General features: G+C 44.6%; 1 protein-coding gene across 1 annotated transcript in view; it reads right to left on the bottom strand.

The window, feature by feature from the left end:
- Positions 1-20,950, bottom strand: part of SLC25A45 (solute carrier family 25 member 45) — a 256,040-nt gene that overhangs the window by 3,785 nt on the left and 231,305 nt on the right. The gene's annotated exons all lie outside the window — the stretch shown is intronic.

Genomic DNA, 20,950 nt, shown 5'->3' with positions numbered 1-20,950 from the left:
AAAAGCTCTGTAGCACGTGGAGCTCTGCTTTTACAGTGCCTACATTTTTGTAGGTGAAAATGTTATTTGGACTGAGTAATATCCGATAAACCTATAAGACACCGCTCTATCTTTTTTCTAACTGCTAAACCAGTATTGGGTTGAAATTGTTACTTAGAGGCTCTTGCACCTCATAGGTATTACTTCTTTGGTTATGACCAGCAGGTACTGGTATTTTATGCTTGTTAGAGCCGAATCGAGGTAGGGCAACTTTCTAAAGTTAGTTTCCTTTCTATAGACGTACAAAAGACACCTACATAATTGGGCAACCTAATTTTTTTGTTACTTCAGTGGTGTATAATTGTCACTGTCCCGAGAGTTATTTAATATTTTCTAAAAGCCTTTTACTGAATATTAGTGTTCTTCTCATCATATATTTGTAGAAACCTGCAGTTCCAGAGGTGTGTCCACTTCTGTTCCTAAAGCCAACATGTGTTTTTCTTACGAAGCTTGGTTCACATTTGAGCTTTATCAAGGCTGACAATGCCTGTTTTAGATTCGCTACTGATTTTGATTTAGTGTTTATGAACTATCACCAAAGAATCAAAGTTAAAGCTAAAGGAATAAAATCCCACACAATGGAAGCTGTTAATAACATCTGGATAGCTAGAATATGATGAGCACCAGGCTAGCAGCGCCCAGCATTTATGAAAGCTGACAAATGGACGATAAGTCTCCATAAATGTGAATCCTTGTGATCAATAACCACTAACCTGAATCCTGAAAATATTGACATTCTCACTGGGAGCAGTGCCCTGCAATTGCTCTGGTGGCAAACCATTTAAGATTCCAGCACAGATACTGCCTTCATTGCACGGATGATGTCTGCATGACTCTGGATGGGGAAGACATGGTGGCTCTCATCCTACAGGACTTCTCTGCAACATTTGACACCGTCTCTCACCCCTTCCTCATCCAAATACTACACAATATTGGATTCCTAAAAAAAGCACTCTGATGAATCAAGCTTGGCTTTTTACACCTTGAACACCTGCAACCTCATCTGTGGAGTTCCACAACATTACTCCCTGAGATCTACCCTCTTCAACACATACATGATACCTCTAGCCAGCATCATCGGCTCTCATGAATAAATGTTCTCTTCTATGCCTAACGAACCACAACTTCTTCTCTACATCATGCCTAGTACCCTGATCAAGTTTAATGCCTGCATGACTGACATTGCCTGTTGGATGAAGGTCAACTGTCTGAAGCTGAATACTAAAAAATAAGGAAAATTGAACTTCAGGAAGAGCACTTCACTATGAGACCCCACCTGGTGATAACAGAGCTAGGACTAACAGACACCATTCACTCCAAGAACCTTGGGATCGTCATCAACAGCAAAGCTGACAAACCGCCCAAGTCAACGCCATCAATGCCTCATGCTTCCACACCCTGAATATGCTGAGGAGCATTTTCAAATGGATCCCTATCCCCACCCAGACAACTATTGCGCACCTTAGTCCCAAGCAAGCTGGACTACGGGAACAACCTCCTTGCCAGGATGACAAGAAAATCCAATCTCAGAATCAGCTGACAGAATCACTCTCAACCTCCCACACCGCACACACACCACATCATGTCTAAAGGAGCTCTACTGCCTCATCGTACACACACGAGCACAATTCAAACTCCTTACCCACACTTTCAAAGTACTACATAACAATGGCCCAGCATACCTCAATAATTGCACGTTCACAGTAACTTTACAAACACCTCTGCCCAGCCATACTTCTTCTTGCACAAATTGCACTGTATGAGAGCCTCTTCATTCTTACTTCTTGAATTCCGCAAGAATCTGAAGACCTGTTTTGTAAAGTAGTCTGACTAGGCCCTGGGTTTGGCTAGCCTCACACCTGCTCAGCACCGGAATACGTGCCCAGGCAATAGCACACTCTACAAATCTGCATAGCATAGCAAAACATAGATTGGGAACTCTCCTGGTAAGCCCAGGTTGCTGCACGCAACCTAATGAGTTCCCTCCTTCATTTGGCTCTTAGAGGGTATTTTTACAGCCATAAAATGTGATTGCTGTGGTAGGCATTACCCTGTTTATACTGTGCTTTTAACAGTAATCTTTACCCTGAAACTTAATTTATACACTAAATTATTACTTTGAAAGCACTTTATTGGGTTGCCATAACCTTCAGAGGATATCATAAATTTTTTTTAAAAATAGCATATTAAATAAATAATTTACAAGTATCAGACAATAGTCAGAAAATATTGATTTTCTGTGCATTTTTCACCTCTTGAAAACTTTGCAGTGAATAGCCAAATAGTAATATTAAATACCATAGCAATATTTCATTGCAAATAGGAAGAAAAGTGCAAACATTTATAAAATACACAATATCAAGAGTTTAACTAAACCCTAGCAGTCCACACTCTGGGCAAAGATTTGTAAAGTGCAAAGTATTTAACAAAGCAATCAAACTCCAATCATAAACAATATTAAAAGGTCTTAGCAATCCAATAAAACAGTTGTGTAGTTTCAGCAGATTTGATTAGACCAGGAGTTTCAAGATACCTTTTCAAAAGTTAAACAAAATAACAAATATATAAAAAAAACTATGGTTCAGCGAGAAGCTCGCCATACACTAAAATATAATAACTAGCATTTTTTTTACAACCAATTTATTAATGGGATATAGTAATACAATTAGCATTTTCAAACCAAACATTTCATAGACAGCAGCTGACCGAGAATACAATTGGACCTGATGTATCATCATCACAAAAATTTATTTTGCAGCACTCAGGTGCACAAAAGTGCATTGATAAAACATTACAGTACAGATGATAATTGAAGGTTGAAAAAGAATAAAAGAAAAGGCAATACAATGTACAATCATTTAACCAAAATATAACAATCATAAAAGTACCACAATAAGAATAATACAGTACGAACGTTGATCATCTAAAAGAAGTGTGAATGCATTTATCTAGCCAGTAGCAGCAATCATGAGCTCGATGGAAACCTGCCGCCACCGCCGAGAGTCACTCTTACCTTGCTGATTATGGGGCATTGCTATTGAGGGAGCCGCCACCACCGAGAGTCACCGGGGGCCATTCCAGTGAGGAAGGACGCCGGAGGAGAGGCGAACTACGCCTCCCAGCATCCCCTGTGGTGCGCACGCAGCTGACGCCACCAGACAGCTCCAGGAGGCGCCCAAAAGGACGGTCGGGCTCAAGCGGCACGGGAGCTCGTTGGAAACCTGCCACCACCGCTGAGAGTCACTCTTACCTTGCTGCTTGCTGGGGCATTGCTATTGAGGGAGCCCCCACCGCCGAGAGTCACCAGGGGCTAATCCAGTGAGGACAGACGCCGGAGGAGGGGCGAACTACGCCTCCCAGCGTCCCCTGCGGCTCGCACGCCACTGACGCCACCAGACAGCCCCAGGAGGTGCCCAGAAGGATGGTAGGGCTCCTGCGGCGCGGGACGCGCGTGGGCGTGCCCGGGTGCTGCCTGGGCAAAGCCCGGGACAAGGGCAGGCCCTCCGTGCCCGTCAAAGGCTGAAGGAGGCCAAGTTGGGCCATCCCATTTGGTTTTGTGGACAAAGAAAGAAGTACTAATGAGGAGCAAGGTAATATGAGAACCTTGCTATTATTAACAGTATTGTGTTGCTTGGAGGCTTAAGTTACCACATTAGGGGCTACCAGTTTTACTTGTTTCATAATGAGCAAGCGGAGAGGGGTAGCTGGAACTTTGGACGATTTTATCGTAAGGGCAGAGTCAGTACTTATGCATGAGATTCAGGCAACAGAGAAAAGACAGTCTCTGGACCCTATCTCACTTCAAACGCGCCTGTCACTGGGAGGCTTTGCTGATCCAATTACATCGAACATTTCAGAAATATCCCCAGTGATAGCAGGCCCTTGTACTCCAAACCCACCTCCGCCATTTTCAACACCCCTGGCTACCCTGAATTCAAGTGCACCCTCCACCAACACCCGAGGGAATGCCGGCAGATCTGCCAGAGGCCGTACACCAGTTGCCTTATCAATTAAAGGAAAGAAAAATGCTGTTAAAACAACCCACACTAAGTCCAAGCAGAAAGTAAAAAATGCCAATAAAGGGGCCCTTAGTGGTAGCCCGGAAGTGGTTGAGGTTGCAAACACAAACTCTGTTGCCACACAGACTGATGAAAGATTAGAAAATGGCTGCAACGCAGCTGATATGGGTACTGCAATCTTGGACATCATAATGGAAGGTCTTGAAACAAGATTGGACCGTACTATGGAGAACTTTGTCAGAAAATTAGATCTGCTTTTGGAGAACTTGCCGAATTCCAATTTATTTATGGGCAATTTAAATTGGGGAAGGGTGAATAATGTTGTCGCTACTGCAACTAAACTAACATCAAATGGCCAAGCCAATAGCAATAGTGAAATGCAATTAATGTGTACTGTTGACCCCATGGCAACCTTACCAATTAATTCATGCATATCTTGTGGGAACCAAGTGGCGCACTCTATGCTAAATACTGATCTCACGGAGAGAGTTACTCGGGTGAAATCATGACTAAATATTACAGGCAATCCAAATATGGCAATAGGAAGAGCCCAAGATAGGCCGCCCCAGTTGGGCATAACTGTAGCTGATCCTACCAATGATATTAGGGCAGGCCCCTGTAATTTAATCAGAAACCCTAGTCCTGACGTTTTGAATTTGCCACCTGCTTCTAGCCCTTATATGCTTGTTTTAACTGGTGTTCCAACTCTTGCTGAGGGCCAGAGAGAGTCATGGTCAGATCTCCGTAACAGACAAAAAAAGACAGGTTCCCTTTTCGTGTAGTCTAAAGAGAGAGACGTTAGTCTCAGGAGATTGTTTTTTAGAAGGGGTTATATGGTGAGCCAAAACACGTATCAAAGATGTTCAGAGATCAACAAATTTACATTCAATTAAAGCTACATTTAGTACACAACATTTTGCCTCCCTTGGATTATAACAAATTAATAATGGTGTAAACACTGTTATTTATAAAAACTATTCTTTATTGTTCTCTATTCATATTACATAATTCAGAAGAAACTCAACAGTTAAAAGGTTGTTTAAAAAAATGTGTTTAAAAAACAATTACTGTTGCATTATTATGCTCCACAGACATGAAACAATTTTCACAGTTAAAAAATAAGAATCCTTTTCAAGAAACACTTTTGTCAAATAAAACAAAAACTTTATCAATTTTATTACACAACACAAATAGTCGACGCGGCGTTTCGGTGATTCTATGTCTTCACCTTCTTCAGGACAGTGTGTTAGTTAAAAATTCTAAAAAAGTTAAAACACAAAGGAAAACAAGTTACTGTACTTGGTCTGTGGTCAAGCGAAATCTACCTTTAAGCTATACAGTCTTTACATCATATCTCCCATGTTTACACCAGCAGTTAAATTTCAAGCAATTTAAGCGGTCTCAATGACACCCCTGCTTTTCTAAACAAAAAAGAACAGGCCTGAGAGTTATTTGTGGATCCCACAACTTTGGTTTGGTCACACCTTATTATTTATTTGTATCCCTTCATGCCTCTTATTTCAGGGCGGTAAGTCAAAACTTCAATTATGACTTCTGGGTCATCTTTATTGTATGGTATTGGGTGTGTATTTGGTTCATACATACCTCCAGTTAAGCTGTTATTTGGTCAGTCGCTTTTTGAAGAAATTGGCGAGTTTTGACCTTGTCGGATATCTCGACTTCTGTGAGGACAGTTAGATTAAACGGGCCATTAGATCACCTCTGACTACCTTGATTAGAATAAATCTGAATATAATATACAAAGCAGTCAGAGGTGATCTAATGACCCGTTTAATCTAACTGTCCTCACAGAAGTCGAGATATCCGACAAGGTCAAAACTCGCCAATTTCTTCAAAAAGCGACTGACCAAATAACAGCTTAACTAGAGGTATGTATGAACCAAATACACACCCAATACCATACAATAAAGATGACCCAGAAGTCATAATTGAAGTTTTGACTTACCGCCCTGAAATAAGAGGCATGAAGGGATACAAATAAATAATAAGGTGTGACCAAACCAAAGTTGTGGGATCCACAAATAACTCTCAGGCCTGTTCTTTTTTGTTTAGAAAAGCAGGGGTGTCATTGAGACCGCTTAAATTGCTTGAAATTTAACTGCTGGTGTAAACATGGGAGATATGATGTAAAGACTGTATAGCTTAAAGGTAGATTTCGCTTGACCACAGACCAAGTACAGTAACTTGTTTTCCTTTGTGTTTTAACTTTTTTAGAATTTTTAACTAACACACTGTCCTGAAGAAGGTGAAGACATAGAATCACCGAAACGCCGCGTCGACTATTTGTGTTGTGTAATAAAATTGATAAAGTTTTTGTTTTATTTGACAAAAGTGTTTCTTGAAAAGGATTCTTATTTTTTAACTGTGAAAATTGTTTCATGTCTGTGGAGCATAATAATGCAACAGTAATTGTTTTTAAAAAAAAATTTTAAACAACCTTTTAACTGTTGAGTTTCTTCTGAATTATGTAATATGAATAGAGAACAATAAAGAATTGTTTTTATAAATAACAGTGTTTACACCATTATTAATTTGTTATAATCCAAGGGAGGCAAAATGTTGTGTACTAAATGTAGCTTTAATTGAATGTAAATTTGTTGATCTCTGAACATCTTTGATACGTGTTTTGGCTCACCATATAACCCCTTCTAAAAAGCAATCTCCTGAGACTAACGTCTCTCTCTTTAGACTACACGAAAAGGGAACCTGTCTTTTTTTGTCTGTTCTAAGAAAACCCCTCCCTTTTCGATTAAGGGTTTCTCCTTCTAAGATTTGAAGCAGATCTCCGTAACAAATCAGTAGACTGGCTCCGCAAACATAAGAACTTTGACCCCTGCCTGATTGCCGATATAATCATGGTCAGGAGAGTAGGGTGGGTGGGCCAATCAAAACACACAAGATGAATGATGGAATGTTGGACAATGGCAAAACATTCACCCCAGTCACAGATCAGGGTTTAATCCATTGTTATTTTGCTCACCAAGCCACCCCAGTTCAGACATGGCCATATGCAAATCAGTCTTGACCCTGTGCCTCATGGGAACAGTCCATCCTGAACTGCCAAGCCATGTCTTTCCTGGTCCGGAATCAAGCATCCTAGAACCAGTTTCTAGATATCAGCCGTCTTCAGCCAGGACCGCTTGACTCCAGTGGCCTAGTGAGCACGGGACCCTCATCTGGGCATACCCTTCCCACAAAGGGTGAACAGCAAAACACACAAGATGATGGATGGAATGTTGCACAATGGCAAAACATTCACCCCAGTCACAGATCTGGGTTTAACCCATTGTTATTTTGGTCACCAAGCCACCCCAGTTCAGACATTGCCAGATGCAAATCAGTCTTGACCCTGTGCCTCATGGGAACAGTCCAGCCTGAACTGCCAAGCCATGACTTTCCTGGTCTGGAATCAAGCATCCTAGGACCAGTTTCTGGCTATCAGCCGTCTTCAGCCAGGATAGCTTGACTCCAGTGGCCTAGTGAGCACGGGACCCACGTCTGGGCATACCCGTCCCACATAGGGTGAACAGCAAAACACACAGGATGATGGACGGAATGTTGCACAATGGCAAAATATTCACCCCCAGTCACAGATCTGGGTTTAATCCATTGTTATTTTGCTCACCAAGCCACCCCAGTTCAGACATGGCCATATGCAAATCAGTCTTGACCGTGTGCCTCATCGGAACAGTCCAGCCTGAACTGCCAAGCCATGTCTTTCCTGGTCCGGAATCAAGCATCCTAGGACCGGTTTCTGGCTATCCGTCATCTCCAGCCAGGATAGCTTGACTCCAGTGGCCTAGTGAGCATGGGACCCACGTCTGGGCATACAATCAAACAAGTGCATAGACGGCGACTGCATTGTTCTCAATTTCTGTAGACCGCAATTGGTCCAATGTTTACTATCTATTAGAGAACAGTCATTCGCCATCACAACAGATATTAGTGCACTTCCCCTGGGCTATTTTTATAAACCCCTAGCGACACCAATAAAAAGCTCTGAAGTATATGCGCCACTAAGTAACTGGTTCCATGCACTTTCCAACTTGGATACTCAGGACTGACCACAAATCGTGGCATCCAATATACAAGCCCCCGGAAGGCCAATGATGAGTATGACCCTTACATCTAATAGCAATACAGATAGGACAACTATATCTATAGGTAGCAGTGGGGCCAGCTTGAGTATCCTAAGTTGGATTGTGGCAGGATTGCGACCCAGGCTCGATAACCATGTATGGCTAAATATGATAAGGGAACATGACATTGTCATGTTCCAGGAAACCTGGGCCACAGAAGATCTGTACATAGAGGGATTACATTGTTTTAGTGTGACAGCCTTAACACCTAAGATGGGCAGACCGTCTGGAGGCTTATTTATATGGATTAATGTGGCTGCTGGCGGACGTTTTAAGGTAATTCCAACCCGCAGCCTAGACAATCAAGCTGTTCTCTTTAAAAGACGAGTCTGTTTCCACTTGGTGAATTTTTATAATAATGACTTTTATTCCGTCCCGAATGAGATTTTTATTAGGCTTTTTTGATTTTATTTCAAATTTGGACACACAGTCCAATAAGGGGGACCCAATAGGTATCCGGCTGGGCGGCGATTTTAAAGCTAAAATTCTTGGTAAGGGGTTTGACGGAGGGCCGGGCTATTCTGGCCATTCTGGTCACAGATGTGCAGAACTTGCCCTGCTCACAAGAACCCACAACCTGGTTAACGTTATGGATTTGGTGGGTGAGTCAAAATCAAATGACCATATGCATCCATCATTTAGGGGTAGGGTCTGTAGCTCCACAATAGATTTTGTTTTTATATCCACCTTACTTGAAGATCAATTCAGGGAAGCAAAAGTCATTCATCACATTATGGAGACCATAACCCTATTAAAATACATTTGAAATCCACCCCCAGACCGGTGTTTCAGATAGAATGTGCGGCTACAAACCTGACGCCATCTACTGATAACCTAAGATTGCACTGGAAGGGGTTCGATAGTTGCAAAGTGTTCAGGGAATTGGTTAAGGAAAACATGCATCTTATTGAATCTTGCCTCTCACTGCAATTACCCACACAACGTGATAATTCAGGATTTTACTAATCTATGCCAAGTGATTAGAACCCTTCTATCAAAACCCATAACCCAAAAAGAAAGCACCCCTAGATGGTTTAACCATGAATGCACGTTGGCAAATAGGAATTTACGTAGGGCACTATTAGCCATCCCAAGGTGTGCAACGGATAATCAACTGGCTAGAAAGGAGTACAACGGAGTGGGTGCAGGCAGAAAGAAGGCCCTCCTGACTGAATGTTGGGAAACCCTATCTTAGGCTGCCAGTCAAAAAAAAGGTAATATCTTTTGGGCAGCAGTAAGGGACCTTCGATCTATGGGCTGGTTATTAACCCCTATCAGCTGTAACATCTCTAGTGATGCCTGGGTTAAACACTTTTCAGAAATATATGCCACACCACTTTCAGGGGCAGGAACTTATGTTCCCGGCAGCTTAGTTCCTATGGGATAAGTATCTCAGAAGTAGAAGAAGCCATCAAGCAGCGTCTTGGGAACAAAGCCCCGGGGCCGGATGGCTTCCAATTGATTTAATCAAGTGGCTCTGCGATTTCTGGGCCCCATTGCTACTGAATGTTTTTAATAGTTTGACTCTCGCAAACCTACCAGTAACATGGGCCAAGAGTATAATATTACTGATCTTTACGAAAGGAGACAGGTCCCAGCCGTGCAATTACAGACCCATATCGCTAATCGATAACACCTTAAAAATTCAAGGGCGAGTTCTGTACAATAAAATTTTAACCTGGACAGATAAAAACGACATTTTAGAACCATGTCAGTTGGGCTTCCGGAGCAAGGTGGAAACAGTTGAACAATGCCTCAACCTTAATTTGGTTGTTGGGAAATACACCATTGCACGGAGGTCCCCGATTTACATGGCATTCATGGATTTGTCCACAGCTTTTGAACTTATTAATAGGTCAAAGCTGTGGACAATCCTCCTGGCAGGAGGGCTGGATGAGTCGTTGGTACACTTTTTAGCGTATCTTCATAAAGATCTCCAGGCTCAAGTGAGGATTGGTATGGGAGGCGAGGTTTCAGGGGCAATTGATGTAGGTAGGGGGGTCAGACAGGGCTGTGTTCTGGCCCCCCTACTGTGGAAATTGAAGAAATTGATGTACATAAACAGCATTCATTTCCCTTCTTCTCCCACTCCTCTCCCTGTGAGCACCATGAATACCGTAAACTATTGACCGTATCACTCTGCCAGTAAGAGCCCATACCTATATGCATATGCACAGCCATTCTAGGCACCATGGCCTTTTACCCATTGGAATCCCCGGCTTCCCTCCTGCGCGTATCTTAAACCCCCTCTCTCATGCATAGACCATGAAACCCTCTCCCTCTGCGCGACCCTGCTGTGAAAGGCAACTCTCCTGCTTGACCCGCACAAAACCCCCCCCATTCCCTCTTGAAGAGGCATCCTTCGCCTTAGCTGACATAGCCCTCCCCAGCTGCACCTGACTGCCCCCGCTCTCTCATGTACGGGTCATAAGATCTCTCTCTCTCTATGTGACTCTGTCCCCGTGTCCACCCTGGCTCCCCCTCCCTTCTCCTCACATGGGCAAGCCGTAAACCTTCTTCTTCTGCAAGACCCTGTCCTTGAGAGCCACGGCCGCGCCTGACCAACACCTCCTTTCCTTCCATAAATGCCCCTCTGTTGACAAGCCTTCCCTTCGCGCTCGATTGTCCACGCAGCATGAATACCACTCCTTTGATGACCCCTTCCCCCGAGTCCGGCTGACCACACATGTCCGAGGCCATCGCCTAAGCCAGGAGATACCATTTACTGCCCTTATTGTATGAAGTCACTCCTCTTCAAAGGACCCACTATTGATCCTAGCCACCCCACCCCCTGGGCTATGATCAGGCGCACACATCCTAAACAGTTGACGGAACACTCAGCTGCGTGATTGCCCTCCCCTCTTATCAGCAGGTCAAGGGTCCCTATTGTGAACATATGTGGGGTAGGATTGACACGAGGATTATAGGGATGTCTTTTCCTTTGCGTCACACTGTCCTGATTGTACTATCAAGTGTTTTGTAAGGTATAAAAGAAAGAGTCTCAGCTCACTTGTTAGAGCACCTCCTGAAAGACACCGTGTTTCGTGTCCGAAATGACTGGCTCTCCTCATGAGAATTAAACTCTGTTCTTGATTCCCGCTTCCAGCGCCCGTCTCTTTATTTGGTAACTATTCAACATGGGAACTAAGAGGCGGTTTGCGCCAGCGGCCTGGGCATCGGTAGTAATCTGGGCTCCTGTTTCACAATTGGCGTCCCAACGCGGGGTCCATCAGTGACATAAGGTTCGGTAAGAGAGATCCAGACGAAGAAGCGAACATCTAAAATGATCGGAGTATACCTGCCTTGAGAGGGCCCTAGCCCGGCTGCCGATCAAAAGAACTTCACCAATTCTGAACGGACCTCTCTTGAGTGACCTATTGTCCTGACTGGAATCCCACAGGAATGCTACATGGAGTAAGAGAACGATCGGGCGCTGGAGGAGGAAGTCGAAGAACTGTCCGTATGGTCCGGTCCGGGTAAGATTAAGTAGGGTGTTTTTACGCCTGATTGGTAGGGTGGTTCTATCCACCTGATTGATTGATTGATTGTATTGGAATCGGTATTTGTATACTGATATTGTTGGTATTGGTTCATTTAGCTTTGAAGGCTACTTGACATATTGGTTCTCTTCTGGAGAACGAGACATTCTCTGTTTGCAAACAGCGGCGAATAGGAACGTCGTCCCTCTTTGCAGATCGAGAAGGGTAGGTAATGCAGACTTTTGTCCCCGTTGTAATCCGTCATGCCTACTTTTCTCCCCACTTATTGTTTGAAATCGATTAATAATCGATTGTTGCTCTTTGAGATCTTCCCTGTCTACAAACTGAGACGAGTAGAAATATTCTGTCTTCCTTTCTGGATAGCGAAGGGCAGGTAATGCAGACGTTTGTCCCCGTTGTAATCCGTCATGCCTGTTTTTCTCCCCACTGATTGGTTGGTTGCCTGGACATTGTTGTTCCAGGAATTGTTTCGTTTGAGGTATTTTCTACTTGCAAACAACGTGGAATAGAAATATTCTGTCTAGTCTTTGCAAGTAGTAAAGGGTAGGTTATGCCCCTTTGTGAATTCGTCAGTCCTACCCACTCCCCACTGTTTGGTTATTTGGGGGGTAGCTCGCATGGTCCGCCCAGGAGACTACCCTTATGGAGGACATATGCTCCCCGCTCATGGGCCATTTAGTGGAAGTAGACCATCTGGTCCGTCCAGGAGGCTACCCTAGTAAGTGGAAGTACATCGCTCGGTCTGTCCAGGATGATACCCTAATGAAGGAATATATGTTCCCCTTTTGATCGATAATCTAGTTCCACCCCGGACCATTTATTGGAGGGAACTCGTCTGGTCCGTCCAGAAGTACCCCCTAGTGAAAAGGACACATAAAAATATGAAGTGATCACCGTTCCCTACTAACAGAAAGCTTTAGCTCGGAACACGCTAAGGAAGAGAAAGAAAAATAAAAAGAAATCAGGCTAAGTCAGTAACCCCCTGATGAGCTTTCGACTTCACTAAAAATAAGAAACATTAGAAACAGTTCGTAATAAGAAATATAAAATGGCGAAAAGTTTGACAGCAAAAATAGCCACGAGGTAGCTAGGCTCTACTGCCTATTCCTGCTCCCAACATGTCTGCCTCATTGCCCGCCACGCCCAAATAACGGTCACATGAAATAGAAACAATTCAATAGGTACCTACCCCCATTCCGGAAGCTCCCGAAGTGCAACAGGTCCGCGGTTACGCCCATCCGGAAGGCGAGGCCTCGAGGCGCGAGGGGCTCGCCTGGCCGCGGTCAGTAGGAGATGATGTTGGGCAGGCGGTCCAAAGAATGACAGGGACCTCTCCATCCCTCCTCTTCTGCCGCCCTGCAGGCCACGGGGAGAGAGGGGGCTGTCTTGCCTCGGCCACCGACCACCCCTCTCTCTCACCCGATCCGGCTTTCGTCGAAGGCCGAAGCCAAAGCGAGGATGGCGGCATTTCTTTGTGCTATAATGGCCGCAACTACACCCAACGCCTGACAGTTGCAGGTAGTCCCGCCACATGCCATCGCCTGGATAGTTACAGGTAGTCCCGCCACATGCCGACGTCTGGACAAGCACAAGTAGCCCCGCCACATGTCCACTCCTGGAGAGTTGGAGGTAGTCCCGCCACCTGTCAAAAAGGAAGGGGGGGGCTGTCTTGCCTCAGCCGCCGACCACCCCCCCCCATCTTCAATAGCCAGCACGGCCAACATCGAAGCGACGGAGCCGAGGAACGGCGCGGGGTCGCTGGAAGGGGGAGGTGACGCGAACGAGCCTCCCCCACCTCCCTCCAGGTGGAGGCTTCCAGCGACACCCCAATGCTCTTACTTAAAGAGGGTCAACATCAAAAAGCGGTCTTTTGCCCAGGACGGGCACGCACTCCATGCCTTCTCTCCTCAACCTTGAAGATTCTATGAGAGCCGGGGGGGCACCCCGATCCCTCCGCATGGGCGCCCCCGCCCCCCTCACTGGGAACCACGACATCGGTGCAACTCCTGCCGGCGCCAGCCTCGGATGGGAAATGGCTAAAATGCAGCCACGGCACAGACTTGTTCAGTTCCGGTGGAACACCAGAATGACCCGGTAGGAAAATTGTTGCCGCCCTCCCCACTCTTTGACTAATGGTCCATATTGTTAGAACTGTTAACCACATGATTCAAAACTTTTTGAACTTCCAACGGAAGGTTCTGGTCCAACCACGAGTCATTGGAGATATTCTGACTGTGCTGGAACTCGCCTGACCCCACCCAAAATGGCGCCGACACAAAATGAGACTTTTTGAATAAACTTTGTTGCACCCTGACCACGCAGCTTTTTGCCCCGAAATATGTATGTAGTTTTCTTGGATAATGAAAGTAGATACGAAGGATATTGAGTATGTGCTTGGACAATGAACTGATTTAGGGTGGGTACTGATTATGATTTGGAAAATGAATTGGTGTAATTTAGGTAATGAATGAACATTGGATAATGAATTTATGAATTTATTAAAGATGAATTACTGACATGCATCATGCTTGCTCTGTAGAGAAGTTTAATACGATTTTATTGCACTGCTGCACTTTATGCAATGAACTGCCACCAACTTCGTTCTTCTTATGTACAGTTTCAATCTGCTTCGTAGCCGACCCACTGAGTTGTAGGCCTGTATTTGTACCTCAACACTTTTTATTAAAAGTATTTTGAAAAAGAAAGCATGGTGGTAGCAGTTGCATTAATGAGTTTTGGATGTCTTACTACTGTGAGCGAAGAATAAGTATGATGAAAGATGTAGATCAAAAAGGATCAGATATTTAGCAGCTACATTATGTGTCACAGGCAGCCAGAAAAGTGTTTTAGACGCCCTTAAAACGACACCACAGAAATGCCACCTGACCGTCACCCTTGCACCCGACAAAGAGGGTTGCGACCAAGTAACTCATGTAGGTACGCAGATCGTCAATGATTATCTATCTGACCACTGGTCCCTCTGGGCTTAAACGCCGAGATGGTAAAGAAATGCAGTACGTGGAGATAGGTCGAGTATGTGGTAGGTAAAAACATTTTCGGACTACTGCATGCTGATGTACTTTGAATGCTGCCCCCACCCCTTCTTTTTCCTCCCTTCTGCAGGTCACGTCAGAACGTCGGCTGAAGTATGGGAGAGCGATGGTCGAACCACCGACGAAAAGGGAAGGAGGGAATATGTGCATAGTCCTCATAACGATAAGTTTTTAAAAGACGTAGACTTAAACATGACTGTTCCTCCTTAGAACATAGCGACTGGGAGGATGGACTGACATAGAAGCTGGACAGGTACTGAAAGACGAAAAAAATTGACTAGAAATGACGCGTTAAATAATGTAACTGGACGTTTGACTAGGTAGGGAAAGGACAAAGAAAAATATACGGGTAAGGGTTACCACGGCACCACCTGTCTGGGAAGTTAGAAATGTTGCTGATGTTCAAAATGCACTGCCCCCTTTCTCACACTCTTATAGATATAGCCAAGCTGTCCGACTGTTCTCCCGATCAATACTTGCCGTTGCCTCAGCCTGGAGAACTTCCCACCAAAGGAAGGAACTGAAAAATGGTTTAAGATCCAACCATGGGTAAATAGCGCGACCAGGTTAATTTCTGACCGACCAACCGAGGTGTAAGTATTGGCACTTGAGAACACTCACAGAGATAACGGGCGAGAAAGAAAAGGAGGGAAGGGTAAAAAGAGCTAAGCACGTAGATAAATAGGATAGTAAAGATACGTAGGATATAAAACAGATCTTGTTGGCTAACAATTGTTTCCTGTCTTGTCGTGAATGTCTTATATATGTGTAATGCATGTGCCGTCTTCCCTGTCTGAGTTTGTGTGTGTGTAATGTACGGATTTATGTCTCCCCTCTGTCTGTATTTGCGTGTTACCTGACCTTTGCTGTTCTGTGTTGTGAGCGCACTAAATGACCTATTTTCGTACACGTCTCTCTCTCTCTCTCTCTCTCTCACCACCCCCTTATCTCTCTCTCTCTCTCTCCCTCTCTCTACATGTCATACGTGTACCGAATGGCTCGTTTAGATTGCGGACGACTCTCACTCTCTATGAGAGTCTCCCTATTTTCTCTCCCTCTTTGTGGTAAAATTGTGCCCCACCGGCACCAGTCTGATTTGATACATATTGAACGCGAAGGTGTTCAGCGAAATTGACCGAAACTAAAATGATTGTATCTCGCCATATTACTGCCTCTCCTTTCTGCAAAATGAATGAACTTGAATTGGCTGAGAAGGAAAGGACAGGTAAGACGACTAAAGTCCCCCAAATCTGGCCATTTATAGGGGAAATGTATGTCAATGGCACCTTATGTCTGTTCTTCAGAGACGAACGCCAACGTCTAGATTGACCCCCAATGCCCAGATTGCCCCACCCCCTTTTGCACCCAAGCGCGAGCGCCCGAAGCATCCCCGCCCCATTTTGATAGACCCCAGTTGCTGTCCCGGATATAAACATGATGACCATGAGTAACTGTTGACCCTCGAGAAAACCTTGTTTTGCCTGACTCTCGATGATGGCACCCCCGCCCTGTTTGAAAAGGTTAGCCAGTCCTGAAGGGAAATGCTCCGTAATGTTGAATATGATGAAATACACAGTTGATGGGAACCTCATTTATCCTCACTTGAGTTATAAATAGGACGATGAATAAACCTGCCATGAACTCAGTAGGAATGCTGACACATGCACTGCTTGGTAATAAACCTCTGACTGTGACCAATGAGCGTATCTCCCAAATGCGTAGAATTGAGGGAGGAATTCACATGCGTAGATATCTTCTTCTGCCATTTCTCTAAAACCTTGTCTTGTACCTATTCAAAGATTCACGATCACCGAAGGAGATGGGTCAGATGTGACGTACAGCCTGACTGCAGATCTTGGGACACGTGTGACCTCGACCAAAGGTGGAGCTGCAGAGCAACAAGATACGGGACGAGACCGCAATTTCAACGTGGAAAATGAAAAATGACGGGCCGCCTTGAAGCCCTCCGTCTGCTAACCCACGTGTGCCTGGAGTCTCCGTCCCCCTTCTTTGGGCCCGATTGATGGGCCTGCCTGCTTGTTATCCTTTGCCCCCTTGGTCCCTTTTGTGTGTCCCAGGAACTCTGACCCAACTCCGCCCTCTCTCCTATCGACTATTTGAACCACACTCACCCTCTTTTCCACGTGACTTTTTGCCAAAGGAAAGAACTGCATTCCAGTGGGAATAGGGTGTTGCCACGGAAAATATAGGTGCCGAGCATAAGGCGCCGCCAAACGGATTGTTTAGGGAACAGGACTGTGGTCTAACAGCAGAGGACTGACCGCACCCTGCAACGCGTAAGGATAGAACCGAGCTGGACCTATAGCTCCACCGCCGGTGCTCAACAGCGCCAACGAAAGTACACGGACTAGAGCCTACCAGTGATGGCTCAATGATAAAAAGACACTGTGACGAAGAAATCTTGTGTATTGAACTGAATTCCGCTCTCAACTACCTGGTCAAAACTGTTCATTGGTCACATTTTTTAAGTCAGAAACATTTATGCTGTGTAGTGCGCTTAATTGTCAGGAACACAACGAAATGCAATTTCCTATGTGCTACACTCTGCCCATCACCTCAACTGTCTATGATTGTACGCCAAATGTTAGTATCGACAAAATGCTAATTCATCAACGATGCCTGTCTACCTGTAACCCCATGAATTACAAAAATGACTGCTGTAATGTAAAAAGGGGCGACTGTGGAAATTGAAGAAATTGATGTACATAAACAGCATTCATTTCCCTTCTTCTCCCACTCCTCTCCCTGTGAGCACCATGAATACCGTAAACTATTGACCGTATCACTCTGCCAGTAAGAGCCCATACCTATATGCATATGCACAGCCATTCTAGGCACCATGGCCTTTTACCCATTGGAATCCCCGGCTTCCCTCCTGCGCGTATCTTAAACCCCCTCTCTCATGCATAGACCATGAAACCCTCTCCCTCTGCGCGACCCTGCTGTGAAAGGCAACTCTCCTGCTTGACCCGCACAAACCCCCCCCCATTCCCTCTTGAAGAGGCATCCTTCGCCTTAGCTGACATAGCCCTCCCCAGCTGCACCTGACTGCCCCCGCTCTCTCATGTACGGGTCATAAGATCTCTCTCTCACTATGTGACTCTGTCCCCGTGTCCACCCTGGCTCCCCCTCCCTTCTCCTCACATGGGCAAGCCGTAAACCTTCTTCTTCTTCTGCAAGACCCTGTCCTTGAGAGCCACGGCCGCGCCTGACCAACACCTCCTTTCCTTCCATAAATGCCCCTCTGTTGACAAGCCTTCCCTCCGCGCTCGATTGTCCACGCAGCATGAATACCACTCCTTTGATGACCCTTTCCCCCGAGTCCGGCTGACCACACATGTCCGAGGCCATCGCCTAAGCCAGGAGATACCATTTACTGCCCTTATTGTATGAAGTCACTCCTCTTCAAAGGACCCACTATTGATCCTAGCCACCCCACCCCCTAGGCTATGATCAGGCGCACACATCCTAAACAGTTGACGGAACACTCAGCTGCGTGATTGCCCTCCCCTCTTATCAGCAGGTCAAGGGTCCCTATTGTGAACATATGTGGGGTAGGATTGACACGAGGATTATAGGGATGTCTTTTCCTTTGCGTCACACTGTCCTGATTGTACTATCAAGTGTTTTGTAAGGTATAAAAGAAAGAGTCTCAGCTCACTTGTTAGAGCACCTCCTGAAAGACACCGTGTTTCGTGTCCGAAATGACTGGCTCTCCTCATGAGAATTAAACTCTGTTCTTGATTCCCGCTTCCAGCGCCCGTCTCTTTATTTGGTAACTATTCAACATGGGAACTAAGAGGCGGTTTGCGCCAGCGGCCTGGGCATCGGTAGTAATCTGGGCTCCTGTTTCACACTACTTCGTATTATCTATATCAATAGGTTGAACAGCTTTCTGAAAACAGCTACCCAGGATGTCCCAAAAATTAATGTAAACCCCATCCCCGTGCTCTTATACGCAAAATTCCCTGCGTATATTGGCCCAAAATGTTAATAAGTACATGAATGGGTTAGACTTACGGGTTAATTTTATGAATCATTTTTAATGTGCAGTGGACCAGGGAAGCAAGAAATAGGCACTATTAAAGTAGACAGCCAAAAATTGTCCAGCATACGATCATTTGTCTATCTGGGGTTGGTCTTTGCTGCAAACGGCTCCTGGAGTGAGAATTTAGCTCACTCCGGGAGCAAGTTCTCAAAGGACATTAATTTGATCCTGAGTTTGCCTCGTCCTAAGACCACCGAGGCTATTTTAGCAGCCCAGAAATTTTATAAACTTCAGTGCATCCCGGTGGCTACATATGGTGCTGAGATTTGGGGCCTAGCAAAAAGTACAGGTATCCAACAGGAAGAAAACAGGTTTTGTAGGAAACTGTTGGGTATCCCAATCTCGACCCCTCAATATATATGGCACAAGGAGCTCAACATCAATTTTATATCTGATTTTATCCGCGCACGATCCGCACTTTTCTGGCTGTCAGTGTGGAAGAATCCGGCTACTTCTCTTACCCGACAGATTGTTATTGATTGTTTAAAGTGTGACAAAGGGCTGGAAATCCCATGGTTAAGAGGCCTGTAACAAAGCCTGCGCAGCATTAATAGAGAACACATTTTTTTAGATCCCAGCTCAGCTGAACCAGTTCCAAAAAAGGAACTGCGGGACGCTTTTGATTTTTTATATAATAAGGCGCGGAATGTTTCAGAATCTGGGAAAATACTTGTGCGGAACTATATGCAAATTGAACAACATTGTCAGCGGCTGCATATATATCCTATCTTACCAATGAGCCAATGGGAGAGGAGTTTATTATGTCAACTAAGAGCTGATACTATCAGATTTGCACTCTGTTTTCCTCTTGGCCAGCACCCAAACCCCAATCAAACGCCATGCCATTGTGATGGGAGGAGTGACCAATCAATTATACACTTTTTATTCTTCTGTAAATACTATTTTAAATACTCCAAGTGGCTCTTAAATCCTTATTTTAAAAAGAGATGACAATCAGTTTGGATGAGGCCTATCAGTGTATAATAACCCTAGATGATGTAGATTTGATTTTTTGCACTTGCACTTTTCTTAGAATTGCCATTAAAGCACGTAGGTCTATGCTGGATTCCTGAGCCTTTTTTGCTACAACTGATAAATGGTTTTAATGGTCTTATGCAAAACCTTTTTTTTCATGTTATTGTAAATAGGACAGAAGATTTTGTAATTGTTGGTATTTTAATTTTTTTCATGTATGGATTGATTGTGTATTATTATGAATTTGTGCTTTGATGGGTACCAAGGTATCCGAATAAAGTTAATGAACTGAACTGAGCTAAAAAGAAAAGGGTACCAGCAACTAAAGCAGTGTCATAGTGGTACACCTGTAATGATGTTACAATCCGGATGAGGCTCTTAAAAGAAAAGTGCAAGTGCATTTGTCTACCCAATAGCAGCATACCTGATATATAAGTTTTTAAATTTTAATGGCAGGTAAATAGTGGTTGACTTCCAAATTCAGGCACACTGGACGCATCAAATTGAGATGGGAATCATGATGCTCTGGGCAGAAGAACAGGACATGCTCCTATGACTCAGAAACCACACTGTAGGCTGAGCACGTATCAGAAGCCTGATCTTTTTCCATTTGCTACTAAATGCTATTAGAGGTAGACTTCCCAAATGAAACCAGGCATATGCACGCTTTGCAAGGGGTGGTGTAATGGTGTCCAGGAATATTTCAAAATGCTAAGCTTACACTCGAGGATTTCTTTGGTCAAAAACTCATGGATTCCCCTCACAGCTTGTAGATCATTAACATAGGCCCAGTAACTTGATTTTAAAACAATAGCTTCTGCCATGCAGATTTTTCCAGGGTCGTCCCAATAGTTTAGATAAACCTAGCTTCCCACACCACCTATAGACAAACTTCAACCAGGGAATTTTCATAGAACTATTCATTCTCATCAAATCCCCTAGGAAATCCCTACAGTCTATTAGCTCTGGAGTTGACCAAAAGTGTATCCAGTGGAGTCTTGGTTTCAATTGTGTCATATCTGATATTCTATTGATGCCCAGATCTAGAAAAAGTCAGGGATTAGTAGAGCGCTGACAGTACCCAAGATTAGTGATGTTATGTAACTTTTCTCGGCTGTGGCCAGCTTCTGGGTGT

This window comes from Lissotriton vulgaris, chromosome 9 (genome assembly GCF_964263255.1).
Source record: "Lissotriton vulgaris chromosome 9, aLisVul1.2, whole genome shotgun sequence".
NCBI classification, from domain to species: Eukaryota; Metazoa; Chordata; class Amphibia; order Caudata; family Salamandridae; genus Lissotriton; species Lissotriton vulgaris.
Note: the sequence above shows the minus strand (reverse complement) of the source record. Positions and strands in the feature narration are given on the sequence as shown.